Source organism: Schistocerca piceifrons, chromosome X (genome assembly GCF_021461385.2).
Source record: "Schistocerca piceifrons isolate TAMUIC-IGC-003096 chromosome X, iqSchPice1.1, whole genome shotgun sequence".
Taxonomy (NCBI): domain Eukaryota; kingdom Metazoa; phylum Arthropoda; class Insecta; order Orthoptera; family Acrididae; genus Schistocerca; species Schistocerca piceifrons.
Window position 1 is genome coordinate 593,758,834 of NC_060149.1, and position 22,587 is coordinate 593,781,420.

Genomic DNA, 22,587 nt, shown 5'->3' on the forward strand with positions numbered 1-22,587 from the left:
CACTATGGTGAGTTGCAAGGGATTGGCTCCACATACCACTTCGTCATAAATGTCACAACCTACTTTATGGGCAACTTCACCTTCACAGCATTTGAGTATCCAATTTGATCCATTTTGATGTATTGTAAATGTTTCATGTGTTTTGTTTATGATTTTGAGTTTAGTCATAATAAATCAAATTGTTATTTTGGACAGAACTTTCATTCCGTTAATCGGTAGAGCAACCCTTTCATTTCTCACTACGTTACTGAAACTTTCCTTTATTTAATTAATGTCTATCAAATTAAATTATTGCAGGTGCCAAACTCTTTTCTACTCCACTTGCAGGGTCGATTACAGTCAGTTCGCGTTTCTTCTTAATCCATGTGCAACAGCAAAAGTAGCAGTTAGAAAAGGGGGGGGCTTAGAGCATCATTTCCATATGAAGATTCGAGAAGAATTTAGTTAAATACACTGCTAGCCCCAGCACCTCGCAAAGGAAGGGCAAATTTCCAAGAATGGATTGCACGTAACAGCGTCCACGAGGATTCTGCTCATAACTTTCCAAGAATGGACTGTAATCAGTGTGTACAGGACTTTGTATTCCGTTAGTTTCATTTTGATCTTCGAGCAGCTCTCGGCAGCTGTACGAGAGCAATAGATGGGAACAACGGTACCAATGAATACGGAGCTCGTTCACTTGATAGCTCTCGGCCGAGTAACGTGACTTTTTGAGGATAATGTGAAAACTCAGTGAAAATACTGTTTTCCTACTGAAACTTTGGAACAACCATATAATTTCAAAAATGCAGCGTTTATAACGTACGCAAGGTGTTGATAAAATTGCTGCTTCTCCTGTTTTTGCTATGAATTCACCACAGCACATGTAAATCATCAACTGTAAAATAATAAAATCATCAACTGTAAAATAATAAAAGTATCTAATTTTATATACGAAGTTCTCGTGACATCTTACGATCCCTTTCTGGAAATTTATTTACAATCCCACATTTTCCTTTGCCTTTGTTTTCATGCCAGTTATGAAAATATTAATAAATACTTATTGAGCAATATTTCGGTTTATTTTCGGTGTAAATGACAAACACTGAAAGTAAAAAAACAAAAAAGTTCCCACGTAGAGACTCGGCCCCAAGGCCATCGAATTTACGTTCTGTGTTCTTTCCGTTGCATCAACAGATGTTTGGAAACAACGCCAACATAAATGGTTCATGGCTAGCCTGACCCACGAAAGATGCTATTTCTAGTCCATCTGGAGGTTCCACTTCTATCACTTTCATTTATGGCCAAGTCCTGCATACACCATACGAGTATGCGCAGTTCCCTTGTAAGCCTGGGGGCGGCGGGCGGTAACTGTTGCTAAGAGTCGTCGACCACGAGGTCGCTGGAGGCGGCCTTTCACGCCTGTAATAGACCAACTTCTTAGAAATTTCCAACGGTACTTCACTAAACAAACTGCGTAAGTGCTGAAAGGGGAAGGCTGATTAGAGTGTAACGCCGCGTCAATGTCGAAACCATTTGCGATGTAGTACTAGCTCCAATTTGACAAGGATCGGGAGGAATTGTCCTAACTCCTACCTCAGATGACAGTTGTAATTATGAACTGCAACCAGTCGCAGTGTTTATGGGTTATTAATGCTATAAAATAAATTAATCTTGTAAAGTACGAATGATGAAAGATGTTTAAAAAGCTGAACACGTGACGGAAGCCAAATGTGGCTCCCGGACAGTGATTTGTCATTTCTGCTGCCAAATTTAGGGATGGGGTGACTGTGACTGTTCACTGAAAATTAAGCCTTTACACTGCCGGTACCAACCTGACGAATTACAATGTGAAGTGAATCTGTGAAGTGTGAAGTCAATATGTGGAGTACTATAATCAAAAACTTTTAAGCTTGTTTATGAAAATATGCTTCACCAGAAAGAATTTTAAGGTCTGGACACCAGTATGTAACAACAACGGCGGATGAGAGAGCAGCGACGAAACACAGTACGAAAATCACAGTTACCTCGTACAACTTTCACATGCTTATTTTTGCAACAGACAATGATTCCTTATCGTTCATTCATTAGAAAACAAACTCTCCGTGAGTAAGAGAAGTGAAACATCAGCTACATCTCAGAAGACCCTACATCACTAACGTCGCAGTACTTAGGTTAAGCTTAGTACAGTAATGTGACATATAAACCTAATGGTCTCCTGACGAAAGCATAGCGACATGTTTTAATTGGTAAGAAAATATACATAGCATTAAATGATATTTTTGTGATTGGCTTCGACATTGTAAAAACTTAATTTTAGTGATTCATATGTTTTTGTACACTACGGCAAAGGAATCTTCCCATAAAATATGTGAAGTTTGGAAGGAAAAGGCGATGAGTGAATCATTAATTTCGTTGCGTGGGATTACTCATTCCGTGTAAAGGACAATGCTGAAGAAGTACTTCAGGAACTGATGGAAATGGTTAATGTGATGACTGGAACTTGAAGCTACAATCTTTCCTAGCTGTATAAATTGAAACTGTTTCTGCCGTGACATCTGGCGACATATTTGCCTTTCGAGCATCGGAGTGCTGCAAGTTATAGTGAAGGTTGACTGCCTGTGTACTTGGTATCGTGACGAGAAACGTGTTACTCCACTCACCAACTTAGCTTTCCTTAGGATTCTGCCAATAATTCGCTTTCATCACCGCTACATTTGCTTGTTTCACCTTAAATTGCTCCGGACATATTCTCCTACATACCCTACGACAGTGAGTGATCGCCGATCGTGTAGTCAAACTATTTACTTTAAGACTTAGCTGCCAGGCTTTGCAACAGAGACTGATAATCTCTGAGTATTCCTGCATTTTGTAACAAGTTTTTAACGATGTGAGTTCTCAGATAACTGTATGACATGTCTTTGACACTACATCAGACGCTACCTTCAGTTCAGGCCATCTCTCTCACCGTCTTCACCCTCCCCACCTTCCCATAAAATGAGGAAAGATGTTATCTAGGAAGTCTTAAGTTCAGTTATATAACTGGCTGATCAGAAGTGTCCAGACGCCCCTAGATAACGCAGAATTGACCACTAGATCTTATGGAAGGGAGTCTCGCCAGTATAAAAGGAGACAGGATGTCCAGTAGAGAAGCAATAATAGCAGAGCTCAGTGACTTCCAACACGGACTGGTCATTGGATGTCACATAGGTAACAGATTCATCAAGGGCATTTCAGCAGTCCTAAAGCTGCCAAAGTCGACTCTTGGTGATGGGTGATGTGATTGTGAAGTACAAACGCGAAGGAACCACAGCAGCTAAATCAAGCCAAGCAAACCTCGCGTACTGACAGACAGGGAAAGTCGAACATTGCAGAGGTTAAAAAAAAAAAAAAAAGCACGAAATAAGTAGAAGTAATCACTCATGAGTTCCAAAGTGCCACTAGTAGTCCTCCTAACACATTGACTGTGTGTAGTGAGTTAAAACGAATGTGACACAGCGGTCGATCAGCTCCTCATTAGCTACAAATTTCTGTAGTCAGTGCTAAAAGGTGCTTGAGTTGGTGCAGAGAGAGACACCACTGGACAGTGGATGAATGGAAACGAGTGATATGGAATGACTATCCACGCTTTACCATGTGGCAATCTGATGGAAGGATTTGGGTTTGGCCAGTGCCTGGAGAAAGTTACGTGCCATCGTGCGTAGTAGTATGGATGAGGTGGTGTCACCGTATGGAGGGAGGGGGTGAATTTTTGGTTGGGGTGTGATCCCCTTATTGCGTTTAAAACCCGTAAATGTGGAAGGATAAGAACACATTTTACAGCATTGCGCACTGCGCTCGGTAGAGCAACAGTTCGGAGACGATTATTCATTGTATCAGCATGACAATTCACCCAGTCCTACACCGGCATTCACGAGGCAGTGGTCTGCGGAAAATAACTTTCCTGAAATGGACTACCCTGCTCGGAGTCCCGACCTAAACCGAACTGAATACCTTTTGGACGAGTCAGAACATCGACTCCGCTCTAGGCGCCAGCATCCCACTACCTTTTCTCGTTTCGGCTCTTTAGGAAGAATAGTTTGCCATTCCCGCACAGACATCTCACTGAATGTGTCCACAGCAGAGTTCAAGCGGCCATAAATGCGATAGGTGGACACACCCCATATTAATGTCCACTACTAAGTGTTCGGATAATTCTGATCAGATAGTGCGCTGCAATTATATTTCGTAAGTTCATATTTTTTAGAAGGCGACACTGCACAACTGTATCGAATTGAAAATTGCTTATTTTCGAGGTCCTTACGCGAAATGCTTAATGGAAGCGACAGAATTTTTTCGGTGTGTACTCCTAATATACCCAACAGGGCTGTGCGAGAACAACGTCATTTTTCTTCCAAAATTTCCCATTTGAAGTTCACTGAGCATTCCTGTTATACTTTATTATGGGATAAGTGACCTTTTACGATGCTTGTAGTGCCTGTCTGAATTCATCCTGAGTTTTTCATTCATAATACTTCAAATGCTGGAGAAGTTATGTATAAGAGACGATACTGGCTTTCTTATGAAACAAAAGCGGAGCTGTTATTTTGCATTATCTGCAGTAGATCATGTATCCATGCAGAGGAATTCATTTCGAAGTGTAGAAGGGGAAAATACCTGATTGTGAAAGACGTAGGTGCTAAGAGATTCCTTCAACACGTGCCTGCCTGTTGACCACCTGCAATTGTCCCCTTCAACGAAATCACAAGAGTCGCTCTTATATGATCCCAGGAGATATGGCTATCACGCTCTATGACCTGTTAATGATAACGCTTACCGCTTTTAATGGCGTCGCTTTTTTCGGAGGTCATGGAGATAAGTTCTTTCGCCCGAATGTTAACCGCTGTGCCCGCATCTCGTGGTCGTGCGGTAGCGTTCTCGCTTCCCGCGCCCGGGTTCCCGGGTTCGATTCCCGGCGGGGTTAGGGATTTTCTCTGCCTCGTGATGGCTGGGTGTTGTGTGTTGTCCTTAGGTTAGTTAGGTTTAAGTAGTTCTAAGTTCTAGGGGACTGATGACCATAGATGTTAAGTCCCATAGTGCTCAGAGCCATTTTTATTAACCGCTGTGCCGATTACCTACGTCCTACAGGGAACTTCTTGGTCTTCAAATATTTTACTATAAGCTACGCTATTGAATAAGGTGTCGTTCCTAATAACGCCATGAGATACAGGAATTAATGTGATCGATACACATAGATGAACAGTACAATATAGTTTATCCACGTCTTTGTGAAGATGTGATTAAGTCTCTGGTCGTCTTTACTTTATATGGCTCCTGGAAAACGCTAGGCTTGCCCCTTTAACTCGGTTACGACCAATTCGATTCTCTACAGATCCTTCTTAAGGCACAACTATGTTGAAATGAAGAAACCGATAATAAGGGAGGAAACTGGCTGTTAGTCAAGACTGATTCCGATGTGGCAGGAGTGGCCACGCGGATAGAGGCGCCATGTCACGGATTGCGCGGCCTCTCCCGCCGGAGGTTCGAGTCCTCCCCCGGGCATGGGTGTGTGTGTGTGTGTGTGTGTGTGTTCAAATTCGAGTCCTCCCATGGGTGTGTGTGTGTGTGTGTGTGTGTGTGTGTGTGTGTGTGTTCAAATGGCTCTGAGCACTATGGGACTCAACTTCTGAGGTCATTAGTCCCCTAGAACTTAGAACTAGTTAAACCTAACTAACCTAAGGACATCACAAACATCCATGCCCGAGGCAGGATTCGAACCTGTGACCGTAGCGGTCTTGCGGTTCCAGACTGCAGCGCCTTTAACCGCACGGCCACTTCGGCCGGCTGTGTGTGTGTGTGTGTGTGTGTGTGTGTTGTTCTTAGTATAAGTTCGTTTAAGTTCGTTTAAATAGTGTGTGAGTCTAGGGACCGATGATCTCAGCAGTTTGGTTCCTTAGGAATTCACACACATTTGAACATTCGATGTGGCAGTTTCTAAACCAGGCTGTTGGGGGCGGGGGGGGGGGGGGGGTATCCGGCGTGGGGCCGGGGGGTGGGGGTGGGGGCGCAAGGGGCGGCCGGGGGGGGGGGGGGGGGGGGCGCGAAACCGCACACAACACTGGGTTCGGTGTGGGGCGGCGGTGGGGTGAGTGGACTGTTGTAGCCTGTTGTGTGGTTGTGAATCACTGAGGGCTACGGCGAGGACAAAGCCTCTCTGTCGTTTCTAGGTCCCCAGTTCCATACAAAACAATACAATACTTTTACTCAAGGTCAATGGTCGTGTTCGGATATTCCGTCACCTGGCGACCGGCTGCCCGAAACATGCAGCGCACTACTGACGCAGGCCTGTGGAGGCAGTATTGCGGCTACCTTTCAAGGACGTGTTGAATGCCTGTGACGTATAATCGCTCTCTGGAACGACAAATATATTGAGATCGAGCTACAGACCAGCAAACATTTTAAATATACTTTTGTTACTATCAAACTCTCGTATGTGGACTAAATGTCAGTCAAATATATACAGAACATTGCGTTTTCAGAATATATGACGTGATAGTATAATATGTAAAAATTCTCGACTGACCATGATTTCAGTTAAGTCGTCGTCCTAGAGATCACCTCAGTTACAACATTTTGAAATAGGCACACCAATATTGAGAATATTAATGACAAATTTAAAGCACTGCAAGAGTTAGTGAGGAAGAACATTTACATTTTTGGGTGTGCATACTCATGAGAATTCAAATTGAAAAAAAAGAAAAAAAAATCATTTTGACATTTGTAAACAACCCTGAACAGCCACGTCTGCAATTCGTGTCACTGTATGTTTTGCAGTGAAACAAAACAGTAAGTTAACACATTATGTTGATTTTTAATAAATATCATCATATGGAATTGTACTCTCAGGTAACTCAGACATAAGAACAGTAATTTTAATTGCCAGATGATAGTCATAAGAACATTATCTGGTGTTTATCTGCAATCAACTTATACAAAACTGTTTAAAGGGGCATCACAATTCATTGTTGCAATTAATTCGTTAGATTCCAAAAGCAATGATAACGCCCATAATTATACCATCAAAAGAAGAAATAACTATTACTCCTCTTTAAAACTGACTTTACCTCAGAAAGGTATGAGTAATGCTGCTATTATGGTCATTGATCACTTATCCAATGACATAAAATGCCTGATGAATAGAAATACAAAATTTGAAACGAGGGTAAAAAAGTTCCTTTTGGGTTAATATTTCTATTACTATTCACTAACCTGTAGTTTACTCACTGGGAAAGGATTACATAGTATTGTTATTAAACCAATTACTATTTTTTGTTGTATGAAATCCTTTGAAATCTCCTGTAGTCAGCACGCAACCGTATTTTAAGAAGTTAACGTGGTATAAATTTCTTCATTTTTCTTCGTTACCATGTACTGTGCTAGTGATCAAAGAAATGTGTGTGTAACTAAATGGCCGGCCGCGGTGGTCTAGCGGTTCTAGGCGCTCAGTCCGGAGCCGCGCGATTGCTATGGTCGCAGGTTCGAATCCTGCCTCGGGCATTGATGTGTGTGATGTCCTTAAGTTAGTTAGGTTTAAGTAGTTCTAAGTTCTAGGTGACCGATGACCATGGATGTTAAGTCCCATAGTGCTCAGAGCCATTTGAACCATTTTGTAACTTAATGAACGAATTAAACTAACTTTTAGCCTGTTCCATTCGGGTATGAAGAGACGGATGAAAACGGTACATATGCCCCATTATCTTGCTTTGCTTATGTTCAAGGTCTCTACGCGAAATGCTCGATGGAAGCGACAGAATTTTTTTCAAGTGTTCTTCGAAAGCTGGTACTCAAAATATACCCAACAGGGCTATGCGAGAACAACGTCATCTTTCTTCTAAAAATTCCCATTTTAAGTTCGCTGAGCATCCCTGTTATACCTTAGTACGGGATAGGTGACCTATTCTGATGCTACAGGTGCCTTTCTGAATTCATCCTGAATCTGTCATTCACAGTGCTTGAAATGATGGAGCAGCTCTGTGGAAGAGACCGCAGTAGCTGCTTGTAAACAATTTCCTTTAGATGTTCTCTCCATTTCCACAGAATCCTATCAACTAATCTAATTCTTCCATCGAACTTCCCGAAGACTCATTTTAAGTATTAGTCACATTTCAGCTCTGAAACATTCTGACTTGTGAGCGTCTCGGCATTTAAAGTTAGTACGACATGGAAGCAGTTTACGGAAGCTTCTACATTTACAGACCGTAAATGTGAGGCCACATCGTTCCCTCGTTGTCTGAGATAGAGCATGTTGATACAGAGGCAACAGGCAATATGCCATGAAAGCAGTATAATAAACTAATAGCATTCTAGTCTCACACGTAAAAATAAAACTGGGAGCAAAATGATCGCGAGAATTCAGTCTTTACGTCGTGGAGAATGTTGTGATTTCACATGTGCTTATCCAGTTTGCGGCTGGTTTATAGGGAACCACAGAGAAGAGTCTGCTCTCCCTCAAATGTATCGTTCATATCAGCGATGAATCAGTACAGATATCAGAAAAAGTACTCCTACTGCTCCATTTGCCAGGTATAAATCAAAGTGAATATTCTCATTAACACCATATTACATTATAGTTGATACAGGAGTAAAATTCTATGTGCATGAAACTTCCTAGCCCGTGGACAGGGACTGTCTCCGGCAATACAGTTGGTAATTATGGAAGATACGTACTCACTTGGGCTGCAGGCCGAGTAGATCTGGAAGACGCAGGGGGAGAGTTGGAGTGAACGAAGTCCCTCGACGTCTCTTGGCGTCCAAAGCTAGACGTCGGATCGCCTTAGGTTTTCCAGCGCCAGTGCTAAAACAGAAATTACCCTCTCTGTTATTCTAAGGCGGCAGGAATCTTCACATTCTAAGCTGCAAATACACTAAGTGAAACATGTTACTCTCTTGGAGCAGCAATAATCGTTGTCGAAATCACTCTGTTCACAGACACACACACACACACACACACACACACACACACACACACACACACACACATATTGAGTCATTCCACAAAATGATCAGCTAGAACCTTTGTGCATACAATTCTAACTGTAACGGCTACTTTTACGAGGGATATTCGGAAAGTAAGGAATGATCGGTTGCGAAACCACAGTGAATATAAAAACTTTTTATTTGTAGCAGTTAGCTACTACATCTTCCAGCTACTTCTCTACATAGTCACCGCATCTGTAGCAGCATTGTACCAGCTTTCCAGTACCCTCATCATAGAAAGCAGCCTCCTGTGCTTTCCGACAATTTTAAAAAATGGTTGAAATGGCTCTGAGCACTATGCGACTTAACTTCTGAGGTGATCAGTCGCCTAGAACTTAGAACTAATTAAACCTAACCAACCTAAGGACATCACACACATCCATGCCCGAGGCAGGATTCGAACCTGCGACCGTAGCGGTCGCTCGGTTCCCGACTGTAGCGCCCAGAACCGCACGGCCACTCCGTGCCAAAATGTTGTCTTCGTACCCAACGGATCATTTGAGCAGAGACGAAAATCAGAGGGAGCCAATCCCGTGCTGTATGATAGGTGCTCAAACATTTCCCAGCGAAAACGCTGCAGGAGCGTTCTTATTGCCCCTGAAATGTGCGGCCGAGAAATGTCATAAAGAAGGAACTATATGGCAGTTGCGTTATATGGGGTTTCATGAAATCAGGCGAAACCTCTCGGTAGGCATCCACACTTGGCGGGAGACATTATTTTCTAGGCATCTTTACGCTCTCATTTTGCTCAAGGGCCGGCCGCGGTGGCCGAGTGGTTCTAGGCGCTTCAGTCCGGAACCGCGCGACTGCTACGGTCGCAGGTTCGAACCCTGCCTCGGGCATGGATGTGTGTGATGTCCTTAGGTTAGTTAGGTTTAAGTAGTTCTAAGTTCTAGGGGACTGATGACCTTATATGTGAAGTCCCATAGTGCTCAGAGCCATTTGTGCTCAAGGAACTGAGAAGAGCGAATTGACGCTATCTACTCTCATATAAGAGACACTGCTAAACACATCTGTGAAAAGCCTCATCGGATTTTCACTGTGGTTTCCATTTCGCGACCATTCGTTCCTTACTTTCCGAATAGTCCTGGTGTGTGTAGATCTGTATCTGTCTTGGTCATTTTCAATTTGTAGGACTTTTTGTTTTAAATTATGCCACCACTCAACTTTATCCAAACGGTTTGGCTTAATGGCAACATAATATTCGCGTGGAACTGTTGTGACAGTTAAGTTCTGAAGTGAGTTAATGTGTGTCTCGGCACGTCTTTCTGTTAATGACTGATACACACGTACTTTCGACCATAAATCCAATGCGCTCACAGTGAGATTTTCACGCAGTCACACTTCGTAATTTTAATTGATCCTGTCATAACCACACTAGTTTCTAATGCACAGGTTGTAGAATAAATGACATTAACCAGCTGACGATGACGTTCATAACCTGAAAGCGCGTAATACATTATAATTTTCACATGTTAATCATGCGAATTCGCTTTTCATACTCTACTTTCTAGAGCAAAATTCCAATGGGAAGCTGAACATCACATATCGAAAGCAGTTAAACACACACACACACACACACACACACACACACACACACACACACACACACACAAACAAACGTCGTGTCGGCAACGAGATCATTACAGATATATTACAGGTTCCTATTAGGGAAGGGTGGGGTATTAGGGAAAGGTGGGGAAGGAAATCGGCTGTGGCCTTTCAAATGAACCAGCCCGGGATTCGCCTCAAGCTACGTAGGAAATCACGGAAAACCTAAATCTGCATGGCCGGACGGGGATCTGAACTGTCGTCCTCCCGAACGTGAGTCCAGTGTGCTAACCACTGCTCCACCTCGCTCAGTGAAAGTAGTTAAGGGCCATAGTACGGATTAATATAGACGAACACTCCTTCGAATTGCTGGTTCCATAAGTGAATGCAAAAAGAATTACAGCCTCCGTAATCCGTAGCTGAGTGGTCAGCACGTGTGACTGCCATGTGGAGGAATCGGGTTCAATTCCCGACACTGCGAATGATTTTTGCTCGGTGAGAGGACTGGAACGGGCTCACTCAGCCACGTGACGGCAACTGACGAGTTGCTGAATGAGAAGTGTCGCTCTAAGACCTGGAAATCCAACAACGGTCGGGAGAGCTGTGTGACACCACACGCTAAGGATGATACGGCGGCCGGTCGGCATCATATGGTCCTCTGAGCCTACATCTCCACCAGAGTTTAGTTTACTTTTATAATACGTTTACGATTTGATGATGGGTCGTGGGTAGAGCAAACCAAAGACTACGATTCACTGGCAGAACACTTAGAAGGCGCAACAGGTCTACTAAAGAGACTGCTTACACCACGCTTGTCCGCCCTATTCTGGAGTATTGCTGTGCGGTGTGGGATCCGCATCAGCTGGGACTGACGGATGACGTCGAAAAACTACAAAGAAGGGCAGCTTGTTTTGTATTATCGCTAAATAGGGGAGATAGTGCCACAGACATGATACGTGAATTGGAGTGACAATCATTTAAACAAATTTGTGTTTTTCGTTGCAACGGGATCTTCTCATGAAATTTCAATCACCAGCTTTCTCCTGCGATTGCGAAAACATTCTGTTGGCACCCACCTACATAGGGAGAAATGATCATCACCATAAAATAAGAGAAATCAGGGCTCACACAGAAAAATTTAAGTGCTCGTTTTTCCCGCGTGCCGTTAGAGCGTGGAACGGTAGAGAAACAGCTTGAAGATGGTTCACTGAACTATCTTCCAGGCACTTTATTGTGAATAGCAGAGTAATCATGTAGATGTACTTCTAAATCACCGCTGGATCCTGTGAATGTGGTGGTTAGCAACAGAGGATACAAATTTTTCTCGCTGTATGTGCTATATGTAGACTGACAAACGTAATTCTCCCAGCAATGAATCAGATATAATAAAAAACTAGACACTAATGACAGTCCACCTCCATTCAAATTTCGTCGAATGTTTCTGAACAGTGTCTAGTGGTTGTACGTTGTACACCAGAGCAAACATTGCTGCCCCACGATGTTCTTAGAGAAGGATTGAAGCGTCCGGGGGGAGGGGGGGGAGGGGGGTCAGCAGTGTCAAAGGTTGTCAAGACTCTCGTCCTGCTGTTCATCGCACTGTGAACTTTCGTTTTCTACAGCGAAATGTATGGTAATCAAAGCCCCAAGCTGTTTTTGTAGCATTTTCGTGTCAGTTCTGAGCGGCGGCGTATATTAAGTGTTTCCTTCTATCACCCATAAGAAAGTCGCGTGATTTCATTAATGGGCGTCTCGATTCTGTCTCTCCATCGCAGAGAAGTCAAAATAAGGGGTGAAATGTCGGTGAAAGGATGTGCGGCGATCTTCCCGTCGTCTGACATGTCCGCGGTGGCGTTGGGGACAATTGTGGTGAAATCTGGTGCCAATGTGACATCATCAATTCACCTTACACTTCATACGAACTTCTGAGCTCTGGCCTTTTTCGCATGTTTCGACACCTCGCTGCTCGAAGTGTCGCCGGGCCTGAGGGTGACATCGCAGAGCTCCACGCTTTTGCACTGTAACAGAGGAAGGTTGTCAGCACATTTGGACCAAATTTCAAACTTCTGCGTAATGTAAGGCAATTAAGATGTTTCGAAAAAATTGACCCTTTAATCGTGTTGCGCGGTGTACTTCATAAATAGAGGAGTACATGTTGTTGACGTGTTACAGAGGGCACAGTTTTGTTCAAGAATTATCCATCATGATAATTTTGGTAAAGAATATTTGTTTACAGAAGCATTTTTATCAGCAAGTTGCCACAAATGTGCGAATTTATTCACACAGTGTGTCCATGTCGATAGTGCAAACCGGTTGCCCGTCTGTGTAGTCCGCGGGAATTCCCAGTCTCAGTGCAGGATACTGTTGAGTATCGTAGCAGCTCTACCTCGATCAGCCTGATAGTAACGTAGAATATATGTTATTTTACTAAGCAACAGCCGGCCGTTGTAGCCGAGCGGTTCTATGCGCTTCAGTCTGGAACCGCGCGACCGCTACGGTCGCAGGATCGAATCCTGCCTCGGGCATGGATGTGTGTGATGTCCTTAGGTTAGTTAGGCTTAAGTAGTTCTGAGTTCTAGGGGATTGGTGACCTTAGATGTTAAGTCCCACAGTGCTCAGAGCCATTTGAACCATATGAATTAAGCAACAGTACATACAGTGGTCTCTTTTGAATGGAAACATTGTCTCTGTATCTTTATCTACTCATCTCAAGTGAATAACTGCATTCCTTGTTAGTTGTGTACGACCGCACGCACATTGCAGTAATGGTAGGACAAACAAAACTGTTACTGCTGCTTGTTTAACTGTGAAAATTTGGGAAGAGTACAAATTATGATTTCAGATAAACGATACACTGTTATCCATACGATAGTTGCTTTGAACTCTATTAGCGTTCCTACGCAGTAAAGGTTCGACACCACGCATCTTATTTTATTTCGCTTCGGCGAACAAGACAACGAAGGTAAGCGTTGTAGTGTACACTTCGGCAGTACAAACTGCCACAAACTGAGAGTGAGAGCATTTCCAGTCCAACTCAGATTAAGTGCATTTCTCTTTAGGTAGAATTCGTGTCATATACTTTATTCAAGACGCTTAGCAGCCCATGCAGTGGTCACATATTCCATCCCTTTTTCTTTTTCTAATATGAGCTATCTTCTATATCAGAGTCGGACCAGCGCCTATAGAAACACGTTCAAGAGGGCACATTCGGTTTCTCACGCTTGCTACCCAACGATCTCATATATAGATTAAAGCAGTGTATCAGCCAAGATTATCATTCCTGCCTCTTCTGATACCACTATATTACGCGGCACATTAAGCAGTTCGATTACTTGGGAATTCTACGTATTTGTTCTGCCTCTATTTTCAGAAAAATTGCCAGTGTTATTGCTCAGAATCAGGCTGATTTACCCTAGAAGCATAGAGCGACCGACTTTTTCGACTGAAACAAACGATCTCTGATTATGGAAGTACTGTTCGAAAACGAAATCACTGCACTGTATGTATGTATGTAGATATCCTTTGTAGAGACCTGATATGTCGTGAGAAGTGTTGTGGCATTCAAGAAATTTGCGTATAATCAGTGTACGGTTTTATGACTTACATAGCAAATTTAATGTAATGCGCATATGCAGGGCACAGTCCTTCCTGTCGAGAGTAACACCAACCATAATTAACTAGAATAGCTGTAACTGTTTCAATACGTAAAGTGGATGTAACATGGAAAGATGAAGTGAATGTTTTAGTGGAACTGGTAAAAGGTACAGAGTTTTCTATATAAATCCAGGAGATTGCTGTGCTGACATCTAGTCTTTGTCCCTATAAACGTAACATGGTAATATGGTACAGCAATGTGCAGTTAAAACTTTAATTCTTTACGGTGGCTTACGGAGCACAAATATAGATTCACATAATGGGCTAAATTGTATCACAGAGATTAATTTGTAGTGAGTTGAAACAGCTGTTGTGTTCAAACTGCCACGTCCTCTATCAAAGTAAGATGAGGAAACAGCACGATTTTTGTCCGAGGAGGGTATTAAATTTGTGGGTATTTTCACCGTTACACACTGGAGACTGCACAGTCCTCCCGAAGTCAGTGGTGCGAGTGCAGTGTTTGATCGGGGTCTCGTGTTTTTACACGAAAGAGACTGCAGAACAAATTGTAATTTCAGTTACGTCGCTATCTCCATAGCAGCTTCAGCTGTGTAAATTTCGTGCAGTGTCATTATAAAATAATTTTTTACTGTATTATAGTACAATAAGAATTGTTTGTAACAAATATTGCACACAAAAATATATTTACAACGTGTAAATAAAATACAGCGTAGATGGAGGGCTTGGAGCTCTCTATTGTTCCCTCACAGGCGAATGACCAGTTCTTCCAGTCAAGTCAGTGCCTGTGAAGGTACTAAATTTAGCTCTTCCATCAAACCAGCAAGACAGGTTTCGCAATAAAGGGCAGAGAGATTTCTTCGCCTATCACAGCGTATCCTCTTGAAGTTGGTCCAGGTGGAGCGAGGGAATTTAAACCAGTCAATTCTGTACACTCCGCAGTTTTTAGCCGGTTACAATCTAGTCAGGGGATGATATTTTCATTGGCACCATTTGTACTACAGGGGGAGCCGATGATAGGCAAGGTGGAGATGCACAATTTCGACAACCAGTAACTACGCCGATGACCTGTGTTTCTTTCCGAACATCTTCGCAGCATCTCATGTAGTGAAGGTGTGGAGACTGTTCATTATGACTTGTCCGTTAGATGGTGGCGTCAAGCTCTATAACCCTTTCAATGTTATTCTAGAGCAGTTGACTGTGTGTCAACAGCAGTTTAGACTTTCCTCTTCCCTGTCGAGGTTCCATTACCAGCACTATACAGTCACACAAGGCCGCCGACATTTCGTTCCTTTGAAATACTTGCGTTGGATAGTGAGCCATATGCAAAGGAAAAGGAAACTACGTCAGTAGAATTATCAATTAGTGGACACGAGGTAGTGTTTCAGGTAAAGTTACGGCCGAGATAACGAGCAAAATGAAGCAGAACAGCGTAAAACTCGCGGAAGATAAAGTGGTATGGCATTGTTGGCTGGGAGATCGCCGGAGAACGGGTATATATCCCGACTAGGCAACTGTGCTGAATGTGTAGATTTTAGCGTGATGCTTGTGTTTTTGATGACAATGAGAGGAGGAAGCCGGTGGCGACGTCTCTTGAATAACATCCGACGGACGGATCACTAACGATGCCACATTTTCTCATTCGGATCTCACCGAAGGGTTATTGCCAACCGGTCATTATCCCAGGCAGCCACATGTGGGGTCCATCGTCAGACGGCAGCGAAGATTTTTTGGTTACGTCTATTATATTATGGGGCAAATACATGAAGGCTGTACGACAAATCCTCATTGCTGTCTGACGATTGGCCTAGACCCGAAACTACTCACTCTGAAATAAATCATTCATTAAATAAGTATTCAGTGCCATTTCTGAAAAAAAACTTCGCGCTATTTTTAAGCCATCATGGATAAAAATGAAGTAACTATAGGTTTTATCGTCCCATAAACGAGGAAGTAATTAGAGACAGATCATTAGAGGAAATCGGCTGTGCCTTTCCAAAGAAATAATCGCGGTTTTTGTCTTAAGCATGATCATCGAAAACCTTAATCTGTATGGTCGGGCTGGGATTTGCACCGTCGTTCTCTCGAACGAGTGTCCATGAAAGCATGAAAAATTGCCAGTGGAGATCACTAGAAGGCAGCGTGATGGTAAAAAAAGGAAAGCACATTGACACTGAAAGCAATGTTTTACTCGATTCCGCCTTTTTATCTTTATGGGACCATATTACTGTGTCGCATTTTTGAACATTATCGCCGGTAGCTGACCTCATATTTCAAGACAACGAGGAAATGCTTTGCGACAACGTTTTACAAACTTCACTGCAAGGTTTAAATTTTCTTGGCAAATTTCCAAGAAGGACCATAGTTTTGAAGGTTTCCTATGTTTTCTCGAGTGTTTCCAGGTGAGGTGTGTTGTTGGAATGGGAGTAGGTCCTGAAGATAGTGAAATGCAATATCTGTTGGAAAAATTCTAGTAGTATAACTCCGACATCGATTTAGCTGTTCGTAACTATTTTAATTTCTCAGAAGCTTCTCTTCAGCCGTTTAAAGTCGAAAAAATTGCAATGATGTTTACTCAGGTTAAATAATTGACGTCTCCAGATTTTATAGATTTCTTCACTAATATAAAATTATTTAATGCAATTCTGCTTCATCTTTCACACCAAACGTAACGAAACAAAATTTTGCAATTTGTTTAAAGTAAAAACTTAAGTTACGTTTTGTTTATCATCCCAGGTAATTCAAAATGGCGCATAATTACATGTCGGGTGAGGAGAGTAATAATCTGAATTCAGTGCGAAATGAACTTTAGAATCGTACTTCGTGAAGAAGCACTTGGTGTGCTCCTTAATGAGGCGACGCAAGACTCATTATTCTTCAGTTATCAGTCTCGCCGATACACTTCACCGTCGCCGTCAAGTGCTGAACGCCAGCCCTGCCACTCAGGTACGTCGTCATGCTCAAATGTTGCAGTCATGATGTCACTAGACACCTGAAATACACTTTTACGACGTAGGCCATTCGCTTTCTCCACAGAGAGGAATATCACTTTACATGATTTCCATAAATGTTGCACGAGGGGAAGTAATTTCGAAGCACACTCATTAGAAAAGTTCTTGAACTATGCGCGTAGTAGCAAACCTGTTTCTAAAACGACTTTCTATCACTCAGAACTTCTAAAAGAAATTTCAAATGTATGGGCTATCCGATTAGGACAAGTGGGCTGTTCACTACGCCTCAGAAATGAGAGAGATTGCTATTAGTTGAAATAAAATTAAGACTACTTAAAAATAACAATTCCGGTTGGGTTTTACATCGGATATGTTGCGGGAGTAGTTTTTCTTCCTATTTCATACCTATCGAGACACAATTGCATAGCCAGTAGTCTTGTGTGCCTGGAAGAGAGCGCAGGTCTGTCTATTCTACGAAAATGGTAAAACATTGGATACAGAGAAGTGCAGACCAGTGTCGATGAGTGCCGGTTGTTGCAGGGTTCTGTAGTATATTCTAAGCTAAAAGTTATCACGTTCCTGGAGTGGAACAAACTTCTGTCATGAATCACAAGATTCAGGAAAAAACCATAAGTACAAAAAAGATTGCTTCATCCATACACAACAGCTAGCAAACAATAAATACAGGTGAAGGAGTAGATTTCGTCTTCCTAGGTTTCCCAGAGGCTTTCGACAATATGCTTTCACTAAAATAATCTGGTACGTTATATTGGATGACGCATTTTCTACAGAAACGATAGAAACATCGGGTGGCCACAAGATAGCGTAATACGTCTTTTTTGATGTTCTCAACATGCAGGGTGCTTCCATGATCCGGAAACGACCGAGTGGAAAGTTAAAAGCGAAAATCGTTCTGAACCTGTGACTGTGGAATACATGTACTGATGCTCTTGTTGCTAAGTTTGTAGGTTAGGCAATACCGACGAGTACTTACATGTAGAGTTGGCTGGTTGGTTGTCTGGGGGAGGAGACCAGACATCGAGGTCATCGGTCTCATAGGATTAGGGAAGGATGGGGAAGGATGTCGGCCGTGCCGTTTCAAAGGAACCATCCCAACACTAGCCTGGAGCGATTTAGGGAAATCACCGACAACCTAAATCAGGATGACCGGACGTGGGATTGAACCGTCGTCCTCCCGAATGCGAGTCCAGTGTGCTAACCACCTCGCTCGGTTTAAATGTAGGGGTTGGGATAACAACTCAAACCAATGCATATAGCGTATTGCGTACTGACATGAGCAACCCTGGTGTGCAATGTCTGTACTGTAGTACACTGCAGTCTGTGGTTACAAGTTGAAGTACTAACGTCGGCCAACCCTAACCAGTGAAGTTGTACCTGGTTACGTAAATTGCAAACATGATTTTCGTGTACGGGCAAGCAAATGGAAGCGGCAGAGAAACAGGAAGGTTGTACAGGACCAGATATCTACGTAGAAAACATACGTAGAAAACATTCGCCTCACACAATGTTTGCAAGACTGTTCCAAAGATTACGGGAAACTAGGCAATTGGTACCACAATACAACGACCGAGGATGACTACGAACTATACGCACTTCCGACTAAGAAGGTGTAGTGCTTCCTTGACGGGATGAGGCGCCTGCAATTAGAACTCGATTATTTGTACGCGAGTGGTGTGTGGCGAGTATTATGGGAAATGCAGTTACAATTATATCATCGATAAAGAGCGCACGCTTTGACTCCTCCTGACTTCGGACCACGTATCGTGTTCAGCCACTGGTTCTTGCAGCCCCTTACTGTCGATCCCCACTTTCCTACGTATGTACCTTACACGGATAAAGCCTGTTTCACCGAAGATGGAATGCTAAATAATCGCAATAGTCATTTTCGGGGCGACGAGAATCTGAACTGTGAAGAGTCATCAACACAGTTTATCTGTCAATGTGTGGGCAGGTATAGTCAATGATGACGTACTAGGCCCGTTTCTTTTTTGCTTGCCTCTTAAATGCACCATTGTACACGGCGTTTGTCGGAGACATACAACCCAGGTTCCAGGAACGTATGCCACTTGTTATTCGTCAAAGAATGTGGCTCCAACATGAGGGAGTCACACCTCACATTGGACTGAGGGTTCGTGATCACCTGGATCAGACATTCCCTGGAAAGTGGATAGGCAGAGGAGTTCCTGTATCGTGGCCAGGACGTTCACCTGATCTCACCTCACTTGATTTTTTCTTGTGGTGCCATGTGGAAAGTCTTGTGTACGAGACGCCTGCCGAAACTGAAGAGGATCTACCGTCAAGAATTCTCGCTGCCTGCCGCACTGCTCAAACGACGCCGGGGTATTAGAACGGGTACGACAGACTTCGTGCGACAATGCCATGCCATGCCATGCCATGCCATGCCAGCATTGTCGCTGCGGAACGCCACTTTGAACAGCTGTTGTAAAATGTACTAGCTTCTGGAATTTATGCGGGTAAATTGAATTCATTGCTACTGTATCGTAGACCTAGGATTTTCGGTCTCTTTGACATGAAGTTACGCTCGTCGTTACTAGTCCATCAACAGATAAAATTATTTGAGAGTATTGGGGAGTATTCAGCGGGAATTCTGTACGTCATGACCAGGGTTTTGGGAAGTTGGGACCCTTATTTGAGAGTTGCGAGAGCCTAAGGTGAAACTTGAAGGTTCCTTACCTCAAATTAATACATTTACCCTTCTCAATCATTCCTGAAAGATTGTAACATCGTAACGGAATGACTTTTATATATAAACAGTTTATCAGACAGGAGGTACATCTACATACATATTCCGCAAGACACCGTACGGCGCGCGGCGGAGGGTACCTTGTATCACGACTAGTCGTGTCCCTTCCTGTTTCACTCGCAGGTAGAGCGAGGGAAAAACGACCGTCGACTGCTTCTCTGACGATGTTATTTTCTACAGGGAAGTATCGTCGTTACGCGATCGTAAGAACGTCAGATAGACTAGGACAAAAATTGAACTTGGTGTAGTTAATGACAGCTCTCTTTAAATGTGGATAAATGCAAAATGATGTCTATAACAAAGAGAACAACCCGATAGTATCTGATTGCAAGATCGGTTAAGAACATTTTGATGATGTCACATCGTGTAAGTATTTAGGGGTAATACTAAGATGCGATATGAAATAGGACGATCATGTATAATCAATATTATGGACGGTGAATGGAGGACGTATTTCTTCGAATGGTGCTGAGAAAGTGCAGTGCTCCTGTATAGGAAATTGTATGAAAGATTCTAGTGCGACCATTTTTACAATATTATTAGTGTTGGGAGTCCTTATCAGGTAGAGATACCGAACGAATTCTGAAACGAGCTGCTATGATTTAACGTGTCGTGTATAGCCCGTACGGTAGTGTAACAGAAATGCTCAGGGAACTGAAATGATTATCCTCGGAAGAGAGACGACGCAGATCTCACGAGGAAGACTGTTGCCACCGTCGTATATCTCACATAGGAATAGAGAGGATCAGACAAAGGAGATCACAGCACGCACAGAGGCACACTGTCGCTTTTCCGTCACTCAGTAAGCAAATGCCATACGAAGGACAACCTACAATACTGGTACGCCGCAAACTCCACCATGCACTGCAAAGTGGCTTGCAGATTATACAGGGTGTTTCGCAGTTCCTATTACAGGATTCCATGGGCTGTAAAGGGGAAGCGACCGGAAAGTCTTCTGGATATATAATAAGTTTGAAGATCGGATCATTTTCAAATCTTCTGCTTCAAGGAACGCATTCGGTGGAGTACTGAGGTCTGACCAGTGTGCCCAGCAGGAGCCCATGGCGAGGAGAATATTTTGAGTACGCACTCGTTGTCGGGTTCTCTTCGACATGACGAAGGACGTTCTCTTCAAAGGCGAGAATGCAGCCCTTCTAGTTGCGAACCAGTTTCACGCAGCCATTGTTATAGTCCGACGAAAATGGTATGTCATATAATAATTAAAATACGGACTCTTCCTCTTCTAGTGCACCCTCTGTTGCTCGCGCGACTAGTTTTAGTCCTCCCAAGCACGAACAATTCTTGGGAGAACTGGAGCTAAACCTTTGTCCTCCACACGGCTGTGAGACACACTAACCAACCACCTAAGAAAGCTTCCTTCAATTCCGTCATGTGAGGAACATAGTCTAGACAACCACTCAGCTGCTTTTTGTGAGGAGAGAGGGTGAAGAACATTATTACCACTACCGGAAGGACATACTACCTATATCTCAGCAATTTGCCTGATGTTTTGAATGCCAATGTAATTTAGCTGACTGAAGCTATTTTTGGAGATAATAGGAGTTTTTAAAGTGTAATGTCCCATCGATACAAAGCTCGCCGAAGATTAAGTTAGGACTTAGTTAAGCAAGGTTGGTGGGAGAGACTCGGCGGCAGCCTTCAAGTAGCCACTCCAGTAGTCCGATGAAATGATTCAGGTAAATCGCGGCAGTCCTCTATTGATGAAGCAGAACACTTTGAACACCTAGTTAATAGCGTGTTGGTCCACCTTTGGAAAGCAATACAGCAGCGATTCTGCGTCGCTTAGATTCGATATGTCTTTGGTAGATTTATGTAAGTATATGGTACCAGATGTCTACGTACAGGTCACCTAATTCCAGTAAATTACGGGCAATTGGTTTGTTGGCGCGGAACTGGTAGCAGACAGCATCCCACATGTGATGTAGATGGAGAGCGAAGCAAGGAATGAAAATTTGTACCGAGACCAGGATTCGAACCCGGATCACCTACTCACTGGGCGGATGCACTAACCACTACGTCGACCTGGCACAGTGACTTTGCACAACCGAACGGACTACCCCAGCACGCCTCCCTTCTCAATACAATCTCCCATTCACACCTCAGCCCACTTAGTATTTCTCCTAATCTCGAGCAGCAATCTGCATATATACATCACAGATGTTTGAGACTTCAAAAGATCAAATGGTTCAAATAGCTCTGCGCACTATGGGACTTAACTTCTGAGGTCATCAGTCACCTAGACTTAAAACTACTTAAACCTAACTAACCTAAGGACATCACACACATCCATGCCCGAGGCAGGATTAGAACCTGCGACCGTAGCAGCAGCGCGGTTCCAGAGTGAAGTGCCTAGAACCGCACGACCACTGCGGCCGGCTATCGTCACTGGAACGATCCCCCATTCGCTTATATACACTCCTGGAAATGGAAAAAAGAACACATTGACACCGGTGTGTCAGACCCACCATACTTGCTCCGGACACTGCGAGAGGGCTGTACAAGCAATGATCACACGCACGGCACAGTGGACACACCAGGAACCGCGGTGTTGGCCGTCGAATGGCGCTAGCTGCGCAGCATTTGTGCACCGCCGCCGTCAGTGTCAGCCAGTTTGCCGTGGCATACGGAGCTCCATCGCAGTCTTTAACACTGGTAGCATGCCGCGACAGCGTGGAC

At 43.4% G+C, this 22,587-nt stretch overlaps 1 protein-coding gene across 3 annotated transcripts in view; it reads right to left on the reverse strand.

Annotated features, from left to right (window-relative positions):
* Nucleotides 1-22,587, reverse strand: part of LOC124721843 (solute carrier family 41 member 2-like) — a 1,040,492-nt gene that overhangs the window by 91,735 nt on the left and 926,170 nt on the right. For 2 of the 3 annotated variants that reach the window (XM_047246973.1, XM_047246972.1), the window contains one exon: nt 8,686-8,812. The gene's annotated coding sequence lies outside the window, so the exon portion shown is untranslated. The remainder of the gene's footprint in view (nt 1-8,685; nt 8,813-22,587) is intronic. The other variant, XM_047246974.1, reaches the window with a different exon arrangement.